Genomic DNA, 7,396 nt, shown 5'->3' on the forward strand with positions numbered 1-7,396 from the left:
ATCCCAAAAAGGAAATGAATCTATCTAATAGAGTGTAATAAACATAGGAAGGATAGAATGCCGACAGTGTAAAAATGTTTAAATGTATTCTTTAAAATAGCGTATCATTGTTAGAGCGTCTTCATTAAAGATATGACTAATTGGAAAATATCCATTGTACAAGACGGTTTAGAATTGCAGGCACAGGTCTGATGAGTTATTCACAAAGCTATTCTTCCATCTCATGACATTGCTTTACGGAAAAGTATTAGTAATGTCAGCTAAATCCTTCATCCCACAACTCCACTTCCTTATTTCTCTGGGCTCGTGCGATTGTCAGTGCAAAGTGAGACTGGGTCAAAATTCAGTTTGTTACTTAAAAGCAGCACAGAAAAACCTTCCGGGGAACACCGGTGTTTCACAAGAAAATGAGGGAATTACTCCTTTCTTTCGCTTGTTTACTCTGCAGCATTAAGAATGGTGAGTCTCAATGTGTGTCCTCTTATTGTGAGTTTGATAGGTTAAACTACCTGGAGTTGGAATAACAACGGTGTTTTGAATTTTGAATAAAACTTTTTTTGTTTTTGGCCATTTGGGCTTTTATTGGTAATATGTCCCCCCCACAGTCTTGGGAGCATTTACTTAAGGTAGTGTTACTAGCCATGGAGACCATGGTGTCTTGGAGTATTAAAGTCCTACTTTCCTGACAGTTTTTGAGTACATTGAAGAGGGACTTAGGGAGATCTGTGATTTCCCCTCTTTCTTATGTGTTAGTAGTATCATTTTTCCCTTTTTGCACCAACTGTATATGTATAATATGCGATAATAAGGTGAGCAGTTTACCCCTATGTTGTGTATACAAGGTTAATTGATGTGCACACAAAATAGAAAACAATAAGAAAAACAGAAAAACGAATAAAGATGTTCTTGATTGCCTATCCCAGGAGTCTCCAGTAGTAGCTCGCCGACTGCCAGTGTGTAGCTCGCCGACTGCCAGTGTGTAGCTCGCCGACTGCCAGTGTGTAGTTCATGGGCCAGTGGTTGCGGAGGAGCAAGACTAGAGGCTCGGCTGACAGACGGTCCTCTCTGTTCTGCCTTTTCCCTGCCCCGCCTCTCAGTTGTGCCTCTCCCCCGCAGGGCCTCTCTGTCCTGCCTCTCCCCCGCAGGGCCTCTCTGTCCTGCCGGTGTGCGCCGGAAGTTGGGCCCGTCCGTTGTTATGTGTCTTTGTGTGGCGGGCGGTATTATGGGGGTGTTGTATGTGTGTCAATTGTGGGAGCATTGTGTGTGTAGGGGGTATTGTGTGTGTGTAGGGGGTATGTATTGTGGGGGTATTATGTGTGTGTATATATTTTGAGTGTATTGTGTGTGTGTAGTGTGGGGGTATTGTATGTGTGTGTGCATTGTGAGGTAGTGTGTGTGTGTGTGGTATATGTGTGTGTACTATGGAGATATTGTGTATGGGGTATTGTTGGGGAACAGTTGATGTATTTATTGTGTAGGAGGTGGGTTATGGGAGTATTGTGTGTTGGGGTTATTTGTTGTTTGTCTATTATATCAATATAACCAGGGTCGCCAACATTGAGGGGAGAGCCGGGACAAGTGTCACGGGCCCGGTAGCGGCGGGGGCCCAGCCGACTAGCGCTGGAAGTTGGGCCTGGCCAGAGTTCGGCTGCCAGTTCTCTGGTTGCCACCGGGCCCCGGCTCTCCCCGGCTGCTGACCTCCCTTACTTTACCACACAGGGCCTCACTCTGACGTCGGTGTATCTTGGGCCTCACTCTGATGCTAGTGCGTGCCGAAAGCAGGCGGAACCCAGCTTCCAACATGCACCGACATCAGAATGAGGCCCGGCACGCACTGGTGTCAGAAAGAGGCCGACGTGCACCAGCGGGGTGATTTGTAAGTATTTGGGGAGGGGGTGGTTTGTATGTATTTGGGGGGTGTTTTGAATGTATTCGGGGGGAGAGAAGGAAGGGCAGGGTTGGGGGGCGAAAGGTAAGGGCAGGTGTGGGGGTGAGAGGTAAGGACAGGGTCGGGGGTGAGATTTAAGTACAGGGGTGGGGGTGAGAGGTAAGGGCAGGGTCGGGTGAGAGGTAAGGGCAGGATCAGGGGGTGAGAGGGAAGGGCAAGATCGGGGGTGAGAGGGAAGGGCAAGATCGGGGGTGAGAGAAAAGGACAGGGGTGCGGGGTAAGAGGGAAGGGCAGGGTCGGGGTGAGAGGGAAGGGCAGGATCAGGGGGTGAAAGGGAAGGGCAGTGTCGGGTGGTGAGAGGTAAGGCAGGTCAGGGGTGAGATGGAAGGTCAGGTCAGAGGGTGAGAGGGAAGGGCAGAATCAGGAGGTGAGAGGGAACGGCAAGATCAGGGGTGAGAGGGAAGGGCAGCCATTTGCAGCTATAGAAAGGAAGAGGGAAACAAAACACATAAAGAGAAAAAGGCAAAAAGAAAAATACATATGAGGGAAAAGAAAAAAGACATCAGGGGAAGGAATATACATGCTGGGAAGAAGAGAATTATAATTGTTAAAGAGAGGATGAAGTTAATGTAACGGGTTTCCCCCCCGCCCCCCCCCCAATCGCAGATACAGTTTGGGGGTGCAGGGAACATATAGTGTTACTCAGTGTTTGGTGCTATACCTCTTGGCTCACAGGAGGGCTGAGCTTCCGCCACGGGGGAACCTGGGGCAATTACAATACTATGGACAACCACTTACTCGGTACAGCGCCTCCACCTGCGATGGCTCCCACCAAAAGGGGAGTGGTTCCTCGCAGGACACATACAAATAATCACATACACGGTGAGGTATAATATAATAACTAATAGCATTTACTGGGAACAGCATATGACACAATACCATACAAACATATCATAACAGGTGTCCCTCTCTCGAGGAGACACTTACTGCGACGTCCCGCAGGACACTTCCCCAACACCAGGTGATCCCACCCAGTGTCCAAAGAACCCCACCCAATGTACCGCACTCTTGCAGAGAGAGGCAATGGGTGACTGCGCAGTCACTATTTATACTAAGGGCCCGTTGGTGCACTTGTGTATTAGATAGTACCTGCCGAGCACTCCCGTGCTCGGATCTCCAACTGGCTTCACAAAGGATCAGTCGTATGATGGTTCCGTCTGATTCTACACCGGACTCCTTGCACGCGAACCGCCAGGGGCGATCCCAACCTCGAAACAGTCTCTGAGGACCCCAACTTGGATCCGAATCTCTTAGCAGGAACCGCAGCGTCCGCTGTGTCCCTATCTAATCTACCCTACCATGACAGGATCCCTAACATAGGACCTGTCCCTACAGCACTAAGTGACACGCGCTATAGTATAGGCCGTCCCTACAGCACAGCAACCTGTAATGGCTTTGGGGGAAACTCCTAGGGGCCTACAGGGGTTAATGACCTGCCCCACTCCCCTAACTCTTCCCAGCCCTGACTGTTACTAAACTAATCCCAGCGCATGCAGCAACAAGCTGTGACCCACTGGATGTGTGCAGCCAACGTGCTACACAACACTGTGCCTGCCTGTCAGACCTCACAGCACTAACAGCCCTGACTCTGACAAGGCAGCACTCTAACACTAAGGGCAGCGTCCCTATCTTGGGCCTCCCTCAGCACTTACCCACTAACCTAGTGGGGAGTTGGGGCCTACCTGGGGTGTGGGTACCTATCTGGGTGCAGGAGCTGCACTTGCTCCCCGCACCCTTCCTTCCCTCACAGCTCCCTGACTCCAACTGACAATCCTGAGTGACAGGGTCCCATAACCTAGGGCATTCCCTGGCAACACTCACTATACGGGGGTATTTAGCTATCTCGGGCCCTGGGGGTGCTGGCCTAGTACAGGGAGTCCCTGACTCCTGTACCCTACCTCCTTCCCTGGGCTGCTCCTGTCTCTGACTAACTAAAGTGGGCTCCGCGCGCGAAATGTATCCACTTGCCTGCCTGGAGATCCTAAGCCCTATTGGCTCCCTGGCATCACGTGGGGCGCGCAGAGGCTCCTGGGATCTGTAGTCCCTGCTCAGGGCCTTCCCTGGTAGGCTGGGGTTTTGCGGGCTTCCTGAGCACTGTATTGCGCATGCGCGATCTCCCTGGTGTTGCCTTAACCTTCTCCTACCTGGTGTCGCACTCGTGCGACTTCTCCCTGGCTCTAGAGGCTTCCCTGCGCATGCGCGACCACTGCGCATGCGCGAATCACTGGGCAATAGCGGCGTCCACTTCGCCAGCCGCCAGGACCCTAATGACGTGACCGCGGGCTTTGCGACGGCCCGATCGCGTCCCCGGCAACCGGCCGCCTGCAGGAGAAGACGCGCTGCTCCCTGCTCCGGGCCCCACCCTTGGAAGCAGCCGTCGGGTCCGTCGCTGGCTCCGGCGGCACCCGCAATCGGGCTGCACCAAGAGAGGGGGGTCTCAGGGAGCTGCTGGAGACCAGGGCTTCACTCTCCCCCTGGTGAAACTCCAACGTCCTCGCTTGGATAGCCGACATAATCATGCACAAACATTATATAATAAAAATGCAGTACATAGAATATACAACACATCACATGAGCGTGGTATGGCTTGGCATCCCACATAACACCCACAATACTACCCGAGGCCAGCTGAGTATCAGCTGCTTGCTGAGACCTTTTTTGGGGTGCCCCTAACTTATCATGTGGGGGTACCTCACTTTTGCGTCCGTGAGCCTCCCCTAGGAAAATCTCTTGGAGAGCACACCTGAGGACAACAGTCACTGGTTCAGTACTACTTCCTCCCCCTGGTGGACGGAATAGCACAATGTCTTTTAACCAGGCCTTTACCCGGACATCCGTGGCATGGATGCGGTAGACCAGGAGGCCAGTACCTTTTCCGCGGTCCACTACATGGTGAATAGAGCGTTCTTTTTTTGGCTCCAAGGAGAAAATTTTCACTAAATCCTTCGCTACACAGTCCTTGTCCCTATGGACTTGCGAAGCTTCCACTGGGAAGTGAGAAATGAACAACGTCTCTTTTCTCAAAGTCTCTGTTTCACCTGACAGGGGGTAAAGGGTAGATACCTTACCACTGCGGGGATTCACGGTGACCAACAGGTACTCGGGGACGCTGTCAGTTCCCACCTCGGCTGTCTTGGGACCTGTCCAGAACATTTCTGGAACAGTCCACTCACTGGCTTGAAACTCGGGAGCGTTGGATCCCAGTCCTGGGACCATTTGGGGTGGAGCGCACCGGCTCTCACTCGGTTCAGTTGTGATGACACACAGATGTCCAGCTACGTTCTTCAGCTCCGCATGAACGTTAGTTGGAACATTTTTCACGACCACCTCCGCCGGACAGCTACCTTCCAGGGAGGACACCTCCGCCACGACGCGATGCAGAGGGGAGCCCTTCGCCCTGGTGACCAGACTTAAGGAACTATCGTGCTCCGCGGTCACCTGGAGGCTCACCCCCAACACTCCTGGGGCAGTCGACTCACCCTTGTCTTTGATTGGTACGGGTCCCCATTCTAGGACCGATGGTACCATAGGAATAAGCCGGACAGGCCATGGTAGGGCACACGGGCCCACAGCAGGGTCCGCAACATCTGGATATACTTCCTGTAGGGCACACGGGCCCACAGCAGGCTCTGTATCCGCCGAGATAGTGTGTTCGTTGATTTCACTAGAGTGGTCCGCCGGCAGGCGCATCACCACAAGTGATTGGTCACTGGATTCACTAAAAGAGGGTGGGGGTATATACACCTTACCCTGTGATTCCTCTGTCTCCTCTGTATCACCGCTGGGGTGGTTCGCCGGTAGGCGCGTCACCACCCATGGGACTTCAACTTCGTCCGCTGGGGATATCACGATCGGATCCTCCGCCGGTGAGTCACCGAGTTCTTCTGCGATACAGCCAGTGGGTATTGGTACGAGACAATCTCGCCCCGTTACCTCCACTCCGGTCACGCTCTTCTCCACCAACGGGTCGCTCGATTCCGTAACTGGCTGATCTGGGTTCTGTGGTTCCTGCTCGGGAACCGGGTCTAGAATGTTCACTTGGGCGCACTGGCCCTCCGAAATGTCTAGGAGAGGGGTAGACGGGTTAGCTATACTGACCGGCTCCTCGTCCTCTGTTGGTTCGGCAGGCTGGGGTACAATAGGCTTCAATAGCCGCATACCGCAGAATTCACAGTGGGACCACCATGTCAATGTCTCTCTAGAACAGCCGCACGTGGGGCTAAAACACTGTATGCCCATTTCTCCTTCGACCTCGATGGTCCGGAAGTCGAGGGGTAACCGAGCCACTTTGGCTCCCTGAGCGTGGGCTTCTTGCAGGCAGGAGCACATGAAGAGAAGAGAATCTACTCCGGGCGCGCGCCAGGCCACACACACACTAGGGTGTATCCCCTGACAGTCTAGCTCATCTTCAGAGAAAGGATAATCCGTTTCTGCATCAGTGTCTTTCTCCCCTACTTCTGATGGTTCTGTAGACTGCGGCAACTCGGGGCGAAGGAACTGTACCCCGCAGTCACTACACCGGGGTCCCCAGGTCCATTCACAACCTGGGAAATCACAGTCGGGACACGGGCATTTAAGACAAGTCTTCCCTTCCACTTCTATTGATACAACCCCGGTTGGTAAAGCAAGGGGATGCAATTCAGCGCCAGCAGGCATACCCAATTCATCTTGGAAGCAAGGACACACCAAAGCGATCGTATTCATTCCTTTAAGTCGCCACTCGCCATACCACGGAGGGTGTGGTATACTGCATCCGTTACTTCCCATAGGGTGAACAATTATGGCTGATAGCTGTTCAAGGCGTCCTCTCCCCCTGGTGGATTCTAGAGGAGGGGCGCTTTATATCAACGAGCAAGCCGGGCTCTGCACTGTGCCACTCACTTGGCGGGGGTGGGGCTTAGGTTTTGCCGCCATTCCCGGACAGTTTTCTGCAAAGTCATTCTGTGCCTTAAGCGCGGCACCACATGCATGTTGCCAACTGGGAGAAAGCTGCCATGGCACGGGGTCAGCATATACTAAAGGGTAGCCCTCAGGGGGGCACCCAGGCATAAACAATATGGACGGTGCCTCTGCCAGGCATATATCCTTAAAGGGGATTGCAACAAAAAGTATGGTTTTCCAGGTGGACGTGGGATCTTGTTCTTCAGCTAAGTCACATGCGTACGGCCACACGGGGATTTTACGCATATGCTTACAGACTTCTATATCTGATAGCTGTGCGGGAAGGCCTCCTACGGCCACCACACGGCGGGGGCTAAAATCTTGCCTCAAAGCCCAGGCAAGGACCTCGCGTCCGGACTTCACAAACATGGTGAACAAAAAAAAATAGGAATTGGACAATTTGGAAAAAAAAGGAACAGGGCACCCCAGGTCTCTCTCAGCAGCGCCTCCAAATGTAATGGGTCCCCCCCCTCCCCAATCGCAGATACAGTTTGGGGGTGCAGGCAA

Source organism: Ascaphus truei, chromosome 1 (assembly GCF_040206685.1).
Source record: "Ascaphus truei isolate aAscTru1 chromosome 1, aAscTru1.hap1, whole genome shotgun sequence".
NCBI lineage: Eukaryota > Metazoa > Chordata > Amphibia > Anura > Ascaphidae > Ascaphus > Ascaphus truei.